General features: G+C 56.7%; 1 long non-coding RNA gene across 1 annotated transcript; it reads right to left on the bottom strand.

Annotated features, from left to right (window-relative positions):
- Positions 1-1,003: 1,003 nt before the first annotated feature.
- Positions 1,004-10,436, bottom strand: LOC308559609. The gene is made up of 4 exons (XR_013999183.1): positions 10,324-10,436; positions 3,689-3,967; positions 3,323-3,488; positions 1,004-2,664 (listed from the first exon to the last, which is right to left on the bottom strand). It is a non-coding gene; the product is annotated as an uncharacterized lncRNA (long non-coding RNA).
- Positions 10,437-12,279: the final 1,843 nt, after the last annotated feature.

Consider the following 12,279-nt stretch of genomic DNA (forward strand, 5'->3'; position numbering starts at 1 on the left):
AACTCATCTCTTTCAAGTGGAAGCCTGTCAGCTGAGCCGGGCCTAATGCGCCGACAGTCGCAGAACACGCCCAAGGATGTCACTAGAGAAAGTGTCCAGAAGCTAGTAGGCCCGCCAGCCTCCCCACAATAACAGGCTTTGTTTTCTGGGGTCTGGATGAGCAGCTGGGTGGAGAGTTGCCGCACGTTTCTCATAAGGGGAAATGGAATGAAGGCGTCATACAGGGTTAAATAGTTCCTAGGACCGCGAGGGTTAAAGGAGCAGGGCCACCACCTGTTGTTTACTGGTTCCTTCAAACAGACCCGCCCTCTCGCCGCCACTAGGATAATCCCATATTAAGTATATGGGACAAAGGCCTACGTGGATCATAAAATGGTGTAAGTTTAGATTTTAGGAGCACTTTTCCACAGAAAAGACTGAAAAAGCTTTTGAGCCCCCAGGATAGAGAGAGAAGCAGTCAGGGCCGGGGAGGTGGCTCAGAGCCAGCGCCAGCCTGTCCAGAGCCTTTTCCCACCTGTGGGCCGGGCCCGGGCTCCTGGCTGGGGGCTGCGAGAGCGAAGACTGAACGCGTGTTAATCTTGCTGCTATTCTAGCAATGTTGGTGACAACACAGAACCCGAGCTGGGAAGAGGAACACCAGGACGGCCCCGCAGTCTGGGCGGCGGCCCAGCGTCTGAAAACTTCGCAGTTAAATCGCCCGACCTGGTTATCAGATTGTCATTCCCCCCCCCACTCAGGTCACACACACAGTGTCACCTTAGTGCATGGGCTTCTCCAAAAACAGAGAGAAACAGAAGTGAACACAGACACGGGCGTGTGGTGCTTGCTTGGCCTTGGCCCTGCTGACCCAGGAGGCGGAAGGGGCCGTGGGGGCCCGAGGGGGCTGTGGGACCCCGGCTGCTCCAGTCGGAACAGAAAGCACCGACCTGCGTACGCACGTATTGGCGTATTTTTTAAACTATCCGTTCCCTAGAAAAATAAAGTCTCCCACAGCATTTGTTTTCCATTTTTAAGCTGTTACGAGAAAAATGGAGTGAAAGGAGAGACCAAATTGCTTCCCCATGTCTGTGATGCGCCCCCCGAATGAATCCCTGTGATTCCCCCTTATCGCATGTCTCCCTGCCTCCCTCCCTCGCAACCTGTGGCTCAGGGCGGGTGCTGCCATCCGTCACTGTCCAGACGGAGTCAAATGTCAGAACCAGGGAATTCCCCCGGCAATTGTTTTCCTGGGGCGGGGGGAAGAGGGGAGACAGAGACAGAGAAAGGGGGGGGAGTGAGAAGCACATTAAGCGCAGCTCCCATTGTCCGCACCCTCCGCCGATGGCTGGAGTTTGGCCCAGTCCCCTTCCTACCGCGCTCACAAGCGGGGAGCTTGGTTTCCAGGGTTATGTTGCTGTTGGCCGCCAGCGTATCGTTTCAACGGGGTCCATTTTTCTCAGCTCGGCTCGAATCACTTTGGCAAGTTTAATCTGGTCTAACAGTCCTGCTATTTACTGCTGGAATTTCTCTCTCTTAAGAGCAGCCTGGGAGTTGAGCTTAGTGGCTGGGAGATTGACTTATAGCCCCAGGCCAGGTGGACGCGGGGATGCGCGGAACGGAGCCTGAGGATACGCGGCGGTTATCTCTGCTCTGAGCGCATCCCCGCGGGCGCGGGGATTAATTCCTGGTTTTCAAACTGTGCAGAAGTGGCTGTTCGGATGTGGAGATTTAGAGCCCCCCCGGGCGCCAGCAGTGCAGTGCTGGGCCGGGGAAGGCGCGGGGCCGGGCGTGAGGCCGCCCCGGGCCCCGTGATTTACTGGTCCGGTCCTCTTGGGTGTATCCCTTGATCTCCTTGAGCTTTCTTAAACTCATTTGCAAAATGAGGTTAATAACTGCAGAACTCCCACCTCGGAGAGGCGTCCCGGGCCCGGTGAGGCGATGCTCTCGGGAAACTGCCTGCGGGGGTCCGTCGCTCCCTGTGTCTGGGGACGTCTCCTCCTCTCTCCAAGACACTCTGTCCTGCTTTCCCTTCAAAAATGCGTTTCAAATGCTCCGGAGCTTGGGAATCCGGAGGGAAATCAGAATAGTTGCGACCTTGGATCTTCACAGGGGCACCACTCTTAAGCTTTTTTATAAATTTGACTCAACCTGTGGCAAAGGCCTCAGGAAGAGATCACTGTCACTTCTGGTTTTAGATGGTAACACTCCACACCATGGAAAGCGGCCCAGCAGCCACCCAACAACCACCAAGATGAACCGGCAGTGACGACAGTGGTGATGAGAGGGATGCTGATGCTGATGCCGGTGGCGACGATGCTGACGACAGTGACGATGATGGTGATGCTGACAACAGCTAATACCCACGGAAGGCCCCCTGTGCCCGGCACGGTGCAGCTACTCATTCAACACAACCCTTGCTTGGTAGGACTAATACCCCCGTTTCACAGTCGAGGGCATCACCTTTCAGAGGTAGCCAAGGTCACAGAGCAAAGGTGCAGCGGACCCAGGCGAGTGCCATCGATCACAGGAGAGGGCAAGAGAATACGTTCAGGGTAACACATAGAACGTTATAGGGAAGTAAGCAAACGACAGTTACAATATGGGTGAGCTCACAACCATAAAGTCGAACAAAAGACACCGTCGATGTGGGCCGTTCATTCTATCAATATAAAGCTGGAAAAAATCCTGAAAAATGGATTGATGTTATTAGGCGTCGGGGGCGTAGTTGTCCCTGGTGAGGGGAAGGTGGGGAGTGCCTGGGAGAGGGGGCAGGTGGGGCTCTGGGTGCCGGAAATGTTTTGTTTCTTGATCTGAATGCTGAGAACATGGGTGTGCTCAGTTTGTGAAGATCCACCGAGCTGTACATGATGATATTAGCACATTTTTATGCATATATTATACCTCAGTACAAAGTGAAAGAAATCAATGAAATGCTAGCGTGGCTTTGTTTTGATTAGTTTGGCGGCATTTGGTCCCGAGGAACAATGCCTCCTGCGGCCGGAGCTCCTGCGCGGCCCCTCCTCAGGCCCCGGGGCTGAGCCCTGGGACTGGCCCGGACCAGTGGAGCAGCGGCCAGCTGGTGGCCGTGTGTGCTGTCCCTCCCGGATGCTCTTTCTTCGGACCCAGCCGCCACGCTGCGAAGGAGCTCAAGCAGCCACGTGGAGGCGCCCGTGGGGAATTCCTTCTCTGTCCCACGTGGACAAGCAGGCCTCCCTCATGAGCTGGACAGCTGGGGGAGCGAGCTGCTCTATACAAGGGGGCCGCCCGGGGGAAGGTTGAACAGGAGGATTCCCTCGTCCCTGTAAATTAATGTATTCCCGTCTAAATTCTGCGCAAAACTCACCTTTTCTAGGAAGCCTCCGGAGCCTCACTGTGACCTGCGAGGCGGGTAAGCAGGGGCAGGAGCAGGCGCCGGTGAGCCTGGCGGGCTGGATGGAGCTCACGCCGTGCGACTTGTCCTGTGACAGGGAGCTCCGGTGCTTGGCAACCAAAATGCTGAGGTTCAGACACTTTCAACAAGAACAAAATGATGCAAAAGTTAACAGAAACTGAGCTTTGGGTCGGGACCCGGACGCGAAGGCTGCCCCCCGTGGTGTGAGGCCCTCTGAGCAGGGGCCCGAGGTTTGGACATCAGCTCCCCTCTTTCCAGAAAGGGGAGAGAACACACCTGCCAAGCCTCTCCCTTTGCTCACCCAGGTGTGAACTGTACCTGAGTCCCCTGGGCACAAGGATGATGGGCGCTCTCTGGAGATCCCAGAACCTCGGAGGCCTGCGGAGCTGCTGGGTGGTTTTCTCTAGGTGCCAAGTGACTGGCTGCGAGTGAGTCTGATGAGGGTGGTCGGCATGCTCAGGGCGAGTTTCTCTAGAGCTGCAAACTCTGCCCGGCCCCAGGCTCACTCTCGGCTTTACCAGGTGCTGGGAATGTACGGAAACGGAGAAAATCCCTGCTCCATGGGTGAAGTCGGGTTCTCTGGATCCCCTGGGGATCCTGGAAAAATACAGACTGTCATTCTGGGCTTGGCCCAAAGTTGATTGTTGGTTACCAGCTCTCAGATCACGCCGGTGCCCGGGCCCTGGGACCACACCCGAGCGGTTCTGAGATGGGGGCCCCCCGATGCGCAGCTGCGGCAGGGAGCTGCGGGTTAGACATGCGCCCCCCAGGCCCCTCCCCAGACCCACCTACTCAGGAGCCCTGGGCCGAGGCCTTGTGATCTGCATTTTAACAAGTCCGTACCCTGCCCCCTGGTGATCAGATGCCAGCCAGAGGCCCCTGAAGTTTGGGACACACTGGGTTGGAGCCCAGCAGCTGGTTGCAGTAGATCTAACGTAGCTGGGCTGTCAGGACAGGTGACTTTGAAGGATGACACCAGACACAGGGAAGGACAGGGCAAAGGCCTGAGGGGAAAGGGGCGGGGACAGGAAGGGGGCTAAGGGCCAAAACATTCCCTCAGGCCAACCGACCACAGGTACAGATGTCTGAGAAAATGGGCCTTCATGGTTAGGCATCGCCCCACAGCCCCCGGGTCCTGGCAGCCACAGAAATGCCCGCCCTGGGCAGCCGGAGTCCCCGTTCCTGGAGAGAACAGCTCGTGATACAGCAAACGACCTCCAGGGCGAGGCCCTGTCCGCTGTGCAGATCCCCGACACCTCCTGGACTGCAGGCTGGACGCCTCCGGGAGCTTTCTGCAGCACAGCCTCGCCCGCCCACGGCCGCCTGGGCCTCACGGCTGTCGGAATCCACGCCCTGGGGACTGTCTCTCCACCTCTCGGGTGCTGGGTCCTGGACTCCTGGTCACCTTCCCAGGATCTGCCTCCATAAGCAGGTCCCCTCCTGCCTTCTTCCCTTCTTCCTGGGCCACTTTGTCACGGAACCCATGGGTCTCCCACCCAGGTCCACCAGTCAGGACGCTGTCCAGCTTACTGTGGTTTGTCTCTTTTTAAAAGTAGTTTGTGATCGACTCCATCTGGAATTTACCGTGTCAGGTGGCCTGTGGCATGGCTCCCTCGTGAGCCGCTTCTAGGTTTTGCAAGTAACTGTCACACCACTTACTGAAGGCCTGTTTCCCTTCCTCACCGTTTTCCTGACACTTGTCCCGTCACATATAAAAAGCGCAACCTCGTCACCAACGCGGTCGTGATGTGACCGCCAGCCATGTGGCTTCTGAGCCCACGAAACGGGGAATCCGAGTTTCAAAGACGGTCCAGAGGACGCAGACAGCTTTCCGCTTTTTGGGTTGATCACATGAAGCGATAATATTTTCTGATATATTGGGTTAAACAAATTACGTGCCTGAAGTTCGTTTCTCCTGCTCTTTGCCCGGTTAAACGTGGCCGCTGGACGTGGATTCCGTAGTGACCGGCTGCATGCCTGTGTGATCGCCTTCAGCTCGAGGCTGGTCCCTGTCTCGGGGCTGAAGCCAGAGCTTTAATGTTTTAATTCACGTTCCTCTTAAGATGTGTTTTAAGATCTGCGAGGACAATAAACATGTCTCCCGCTGCTCTTATTTCTCAGACTGGCTTAGGGAATGTCTAAGCCAAGTGCTCTTCCAGACACATTTCCAAATATTTTTTGCCAAATTCATAAAAATTCTGTTTGAATTACCTTTACATCTAGAACTATTTTCCTCCCCTCAGAGGAAGCATCTTTTATGGCTTCTGATAAATTTGGGGGTTTTATTTTCATGTTTCATGTTTTCTCAAAATCACGCCTGTGCCTGTAACGCGGATACTGTTGTGGAGGGACCTCCACCGAGGTCCTGCTTTTCCACGCTGGCACGTCCCCGACTGGGGTTATCTGTGAGCAGCAGTTTCTCCCCCGCCCACGTGCATCCGTGCTCCTCTGTTTCCCGTGTTATTATAAAGCTACAATGACCACGGCTTCCAGGCCCTAACAGGTAATTACGGTGGCCTGGGCAGTCTCCCTGAGAAGAACGTGCTGAGTATTGCCTTCTGAAATATTTGACCTTTTAACCTTGGCAGTGCTTTCTCTCGGCTTTGGTTGCCTCCAAGGACACCCATTAGAGAGGTGATTTTCCTTCCAAGTAAAACAAGCCGTCCAGAAAACAGACTTTCCTCTGGCTTTCTGCAACCCACCCACTGTAAAAATAAAACAAAACCATTAATTTCTGGTTTTGAGACATATTTTCGTAGAACAACATGCCAGATGACAGACTTGCAAAAATGTCACTGAGGAGAGAGACAGGAATATGCTCTCTTCCCTGGGATCATGTCCAAGAAACATGCCTTAGGGTTAGGGGTCGGGGTCAGGGTCAGGGTTAGATTTGAGAGTTAGGATTAAGGTTAGGGAAACCTGGTTTAAACGCACTTATGTATTGAATTTCATTTTAAAAACCCTCTACAATCCCATGTAACATTAAAAAGATAACTAAATTCTCCAGATGCCGTTTCGAGGTGGTGCACGCTTTACACCGATAGGGAAAGAAGCCACCAGGGTGTGTCTCGGAGAGAAGGGCCGCCTCGGGCCTTTTGTGGGATCAGCTGCAGGGAGACGCTCTCCCACCGGTGGAGATGGAGCGTCCAGTGCCCGTCGGCCGAGCCTGCCCTGGCTGGCGGGTCCCCGGCTGGTGCAGGGACCGGGCAGTGGACACCTGTCCACCCCCGGGGCCTGGGGAGAGGGCATTTTGGTGGTTTGGAGCCGGTTCAGCAAACGGAGTGATGAGAAGCTTCATCTTCACCCTTCAAAGTAGCATCTGATGGGGACCAGCCCAGGGGCTTGGCTCGGTCCTGGGCTATGAAGTCTCTGGGTACGTCTCCGCCCTCAGCAGGCCTTGTAGCAGACACCGTTTGCCCCCCTGGGTCGACAGTATTTCCAGATGACCCCCCATTAAGGGGACATCCCTGGGATGCTGCTCTGCCCGATGGTGCCCCACCCGGCCCCGCCTGGCTGGCAGTCTCCCTGAATCCATCTGGTGGCTGGGAATCTGGATGGGGCAGGCTCCAAGGTCATCTTTTCCCAACTCTCCATTCCTGCTGTTCTTTAAACAGCCCCCCGGCTCCATCCCCCTGTGGATGCCCCTCCTTACGTCAATTCTCCTGTGGGGGTGGGGGTGAGGGGTGAGGGGTGGGGGTGGGAGAGCCCCTCGCGGGCAGGTGACTGATGCAGGACAGCTTCAGGTCATGCGGAGCTGAGTGTGACCTGGCAGTTGGACCCTCTGGGAAGCAAATGCCGAGACCGAGGGGGGAGAGCACATGGTTTTGGGGGGATAATGGCTCTGAAAGGGAAACGGGAGAAGCCCAATCAGCAGGGGAGCTGTCAGCTGTGGCTCTGAGCTGGCACCTCCCTGCCTGTCCTATAGCGAGTCCCCTGGGGGAGTCCCGCGGCGGGTGGAGATGCACCATAGTCCTGCTTGGTCACTTGCTGGGGCCACCCCAAGACCAGCCAAGTCCTGGCTCAAAAGCTGAGGGCGACACATGAGCTCTCACCTGATGCTTGACAGACAACTATACTCGTCTCAGAGGGAAGGGGAGTGCGAGTTCCAGCCGTCGTGGGGACTGTCGCCTGTGTCATCTTGTGGGACGCAGACAGCACCTGCTCTCCTGGGAGCTCGAGCTGAGCGTCCACCTCCTAGCGTATGGTCCCCACGGGGACCAGGCCCCTGGCAGGAGTGTGAATCCGAATCCCGCACCCTGGCTGCCCGCCCCTGCAGCGGGCGCTGTCTGACACCCCTCCCGCTGGCTTCCTCAGACACCCCAGCTGTGCGGGGCCGTGCACGGGGCAGGAGCCGTGTCCAGAAGTCTGGGAGTTCGGATTTAATAATCTGAGCAAGCCCGTTTCCACCAGACGGGAGTGGGAGGGGTGCTAACGTGTCATCTCATCTGGGGAGCCCTTTGTAAACAGGCAGATCACTCAGCTGATGGGGACCAGATAGGAGAGGGACCCCAGTCCCTTTGAACAGGGAATGAGTCCCAGGCAGGACTCCTGGACGGGTCCTGCTGCTCTGGTTCCCATTAGCTCTGCGATTCCAAGGCTCGCGCCAGGTGGCCCACAGGGGCTCCTCCGTCACCTGGAAGGGAGGAAAGTTCAGCCCTAAGTGCAAGTGTTCCCGGGCTTTTCTTGGCAGCTTCACCCAGACCCTTGGAAGAGGCCGGTGCTTTTGAAAGAAGAGGTCACCCGGAGGGGAGACAATCAGAGGCCGGTAGCCTACAGCGACCCTTCCCGAAGACCCTGTTTCCTTCCTTTCCCAGGCCCGAGGCTCAGAGCTGCCTTTCCCAGGCCCAGGGAGAGGAAGGCGGGGCGTCCTTCCGAGAGGAGCCAAGGTGAGTGGGGTGACCTGCGGAACCCCTGGGCCTCTCCATCCTTTGGGACCACGTGAAGCTACCAGTTCCCAACACACTGGCGGGAGCCAGAGTCCAAGCCAGACCTCGGCCGACGGTGGGACAAGGTGTGCCTACCCCCCGCCCGGCCAGAGGCTCGAGGGGAGCCCCGCCCGGCCACCCTGCCACTAAGACCCCCGCCTGCGGCTTCTGCCTCGAAGGTCTCACGCGGAGGCCGCGGGCCAGGCTAGACTGGGTTTGCCCGTTTCCAAATTTCTCATGAATGGAGTCATACCGTCTGCTGCTTCTGGAGCTGGATTCCTGTGCTCGGCCGGACGTCTCTGGAATCCACGCTCAGCCACCACCACACGCGGTGTCCATTCTCGTGGCTGCCTGGTATTCTCCGGTGTGGTTATAACACAATTACTTACTTATTGTAAGTCACTGCCGGGCCTTTGGTCATTCCCAGGTTGGGGCTATCACCCAAAGCGCAGCTGTGAGCACTTCTGGCAACTCACCCTCTGGGGGACACGTGCCCGTTCCCGCTGGGCGTGCGCCTACGAGTGGGCGCACCTGTGTCCACTTTAGCACGCGTGGCTCTCCCACGTGGTGGCACCAATAACCCGCCCCCGCGTGAGCATGCGGGTGGCTCCGTGCAGTCTTGCCAACACTTTCTTTTCCCCATATTTTCATTTCAGCCACTCTCTCCCTGTGCCAACTGGCCACTTGGGCAGCCTCATCTGGGAAGCGCCTTTTCAACTCGTCTGCCCGGCCCTGGCCGGTGTGGCTCAGTCGGTTGAGCATGGTCCCTACACCAAAAGGTTGCCGGTTTGAGTCCCAGGCAGGGCACGTACCCAGGTTGTGGGTTCAACCCCCAGTCGGGGACGTTCGGGAGGCAGCCTATCCATGTTTCTCTCTCTCCCTTCCCCTCTCTCTAAAATCAATAAAAACACACTTCTAAAAAAATCTTGTGCCCACTCTCCTACTAAGTTGTTCATCTCCGTTACTGCTTTTGCTGGTTCTTCACGGATCCAGGTGACGAGACCTTTTTAGACCACACATTGCCGTCAGCGCCCCCGCCCTTTTAACATTTTCACCATTTTCACCATTTTCAGGTGTGCAGTTCAGTAGTGCTAACGACAATCCCATTCCAGTCTCAAGAACTTTTTCATCCTGCAAAACTGAACTCTGTCCCTGTTTAACAACAGCCCCCCACCCCCCCGCCCCCGGCACCCAGCCGTCCACTCCCTGCCTCCGTGAACCTGACGGCTCTCAGCACGTCACACGCGTGGAATCGGGCAGTATTTGCAGTTTTGTGCCTGGCTGATTTCACTCAGCGTAATGTCCTCAGGGTTCATATATGCTGAGGCCTGTGTCACGATGTCCTTCCTTCTCGAGGCTGAGTAATACTCCATTGCACGGACAGGCTGTGTCTTGGTTATCTGTTCATCCATCAGGAGCCCTTGAGCTGCTTCACCCTGTGGCTGCTGTGAACGCTGCTGCTTTCAGAGCTTTCTCTGCATCCTGAAGACTAAAACCGCAGCCCACACTTGGGGCTCCGGGGGGAGAAAACCGCAGGGCACTGCAGAATGGGGAGCCCGCCTGGGACTCCCAAGCCCCTGGGCTGCCTCTCAGGAGAAAGACCCTATCCTGCCTCAGGGTCATTACGTGAGGCCCGCGGTGCTGGGCGATGCTCCGACTCCACACCCTGCGGGCACTGCCCTGCACATCCTCGGTGGCAAAGGCCCACCTCATGCTCTATGGCCATGGCACCCTCTAAGGTAATGGGGTCTGGCCTCTGAATCATCTCATTCATTCATTCATTCATTCATTCATTCATTCATTCATTCATTCAGCAAATACCTAACAAGAGCTGGCTATGCATCAGTCACTCTGCTGGGTGTGCTGGGTACAGATATGAGTAAGAATCCTTGCCATGGAAGAAAGGACTATGTACCACCGGCCCCCCCCCACCCACAGTCACACACAGAGTCACATACACACACGCACACAGAGTCACGCACAGTGAGATAGGCCTAGGATGGAGTCTGGATGCAGTTCAAAGCTGACCTTGGTCTTTGTCCTGTTGGGCTTTGGAGAGATGCTGAGCTCCAGGGTTTCTGTTTAAAGCCCACTGCTCCTCTATCTCATTCCTGGCTGACATGACAGGCAGTTTGGGACTCGCCCTTCCTGACGCAGGCCGCCCTTATCTCATATCCTGTGGGACAATAGCTGGAGTGTGGCTGCAAGATTACCGAATGGTCAGTCCGCATAAACAAAGCCCGTCAGCGCCGCCCCGCCCCGCCAGGGCAGGCTGGCACAGACTGGCTCCGGGAAGCCTTGTCTCCAGCCTGAGCTTGTGGTGCTCAACACAGAGGACTGCGGTGCCTCCGGAAAGGCCAAAGGACTTCGTCTTTGCACCGTGTCCATGTCCTGCCCGGGCATTGTGATGGACACACGTGTGCCACTGCTGCTCAGTATCCACTCTCCTTATCCGGGTAACAGGGCCTGGACCTCCCTTCGGGGACCCACCCTCTCCCATTTCCACCCCCCCCAAATGTATCCAATGCTATAAATGTGGGAACATGGTCCCAACCAGATAAATTCTATTCTCTCTGACATCTGACCACCAGGCTGAGTGGTTCAAGGCCAGAAACTGGCTCAGCCTTGGTCCCTGCGAGGCCTGAGCCCCGAGGAGCCTGCCCACGAGTTCTCGCTGCCTGGACCCGCCCAGACGCGGCTCCCGGGCTCTTTCTGTCTTGTGAGACGTGCCCTGTTTTTTCCTATATGACTGTTTTCTTTAGTTGGCTCTAGTCTACTCCTGTTATCTGCAACTACAGAGTCTGACGGACAGTTGTTGGGACTGAGTCGGCAGATGAGGGTCGACAAGCCAGGAGCAAAGGGAGGCATCAAAGGGCCGGAAGCAAACAGTGAACATGAAGAGCAGGTTCAGAGTTAGTGAGGAACCGCGGGCAGGTGGGTTCAGAATAAACGGGAGAGAAAAGCTCTGGCCCGGGCATTGGAGTTGCCGAGACACTGGAAGTACGTGAATCCACGAACGCCGAGGAGAGTTCGTGCACGGCCTGGATAATGGTCCTCGGATTCGCCTTCTGAGGGGCCTGCCTGCCCCTCCTGCACCCCGGCCCACGTGGCTGTGATTACCCGGCTCGCGTGTCCCACTGTGAGTCCGCAGAGCCCTCGGTGCCTCTGACCCCGCAGGTCCACCCTGGCTCAGAGCCCCCCTGACCTCCTGTGCCCTCCCAGGATGAGGCAGATGGCCCCGCACAAGCCAAGTCCTGACCGACTCCCTTCCTCCTGGGGATCAGCACTCGCTGTTTACAAGGCAACCTGACTTACAACAAATGAAGTTCATGTCCCAAGTGGCCAGGACGTTCCTGGCCTGCCTTCCAGAAAAGTGTCCAAGGTTCCAAACGCCGTCCTTCATTGCCATGCTCCTGTCCCCGGGCCTCATCCCGCAGCTGGGCGGGAAGCTGTCCAGGGCCCCTGGACACTCTGGGAAGGCCCCCCTTGCCCAGAGTTACCTCCTCCCAGGGAATGACCCCTGCCTGGACCTTCGGCCTGGAGCTCTGGTCTTCCACAATTTTACCTTGGATGGCTGCTGGCCACGGAGCGCAGAGTAGGATTCTCCTACCATCATGTCGAGAGGGGCCCAGGATTCATGCTGGTGACCCAGAGGTTTGCTTCATCTCTCAGGGAAGTGGGCTTCTCATCAGTTCTGGTCACTCCCCCTTTGAAAATAAGATGAAAGCTATGAACACTTTCACAGAAACACGAGACACAAAATTCTGCCCCGTTTGGGGTGTTTGGGGCACGCCTGGGTGTTTCCACTGAACTGGATAGCCATGTCCAGACCTGAGGAGTCCTCTGCCCCATGCCCAGAGCTGCTCGGAGGCCTGACCCTCCGCAGGAAGCAGCCCACGTGCTGGACTCCAGAGGCAACCCCTCATCTATGGTCAGTGAAGAAGTATGGGGGTCCAAGAGGAAGTCTCTAAGTGTCACCTAGAT

Source organism: Miniopterus schreibersii, assembly GCF_964146895.1.
Source record: "Miniopterus schreibersii genome assembly, chromosome: 7".
Taxonomy (NCBI): domain Eukaryota; kingdom Metazoa; phylum Chordata; class Mammalia; order Chiroptera; family Miniopteridae; genus Miniopterus; species Miniopterus schreibersii.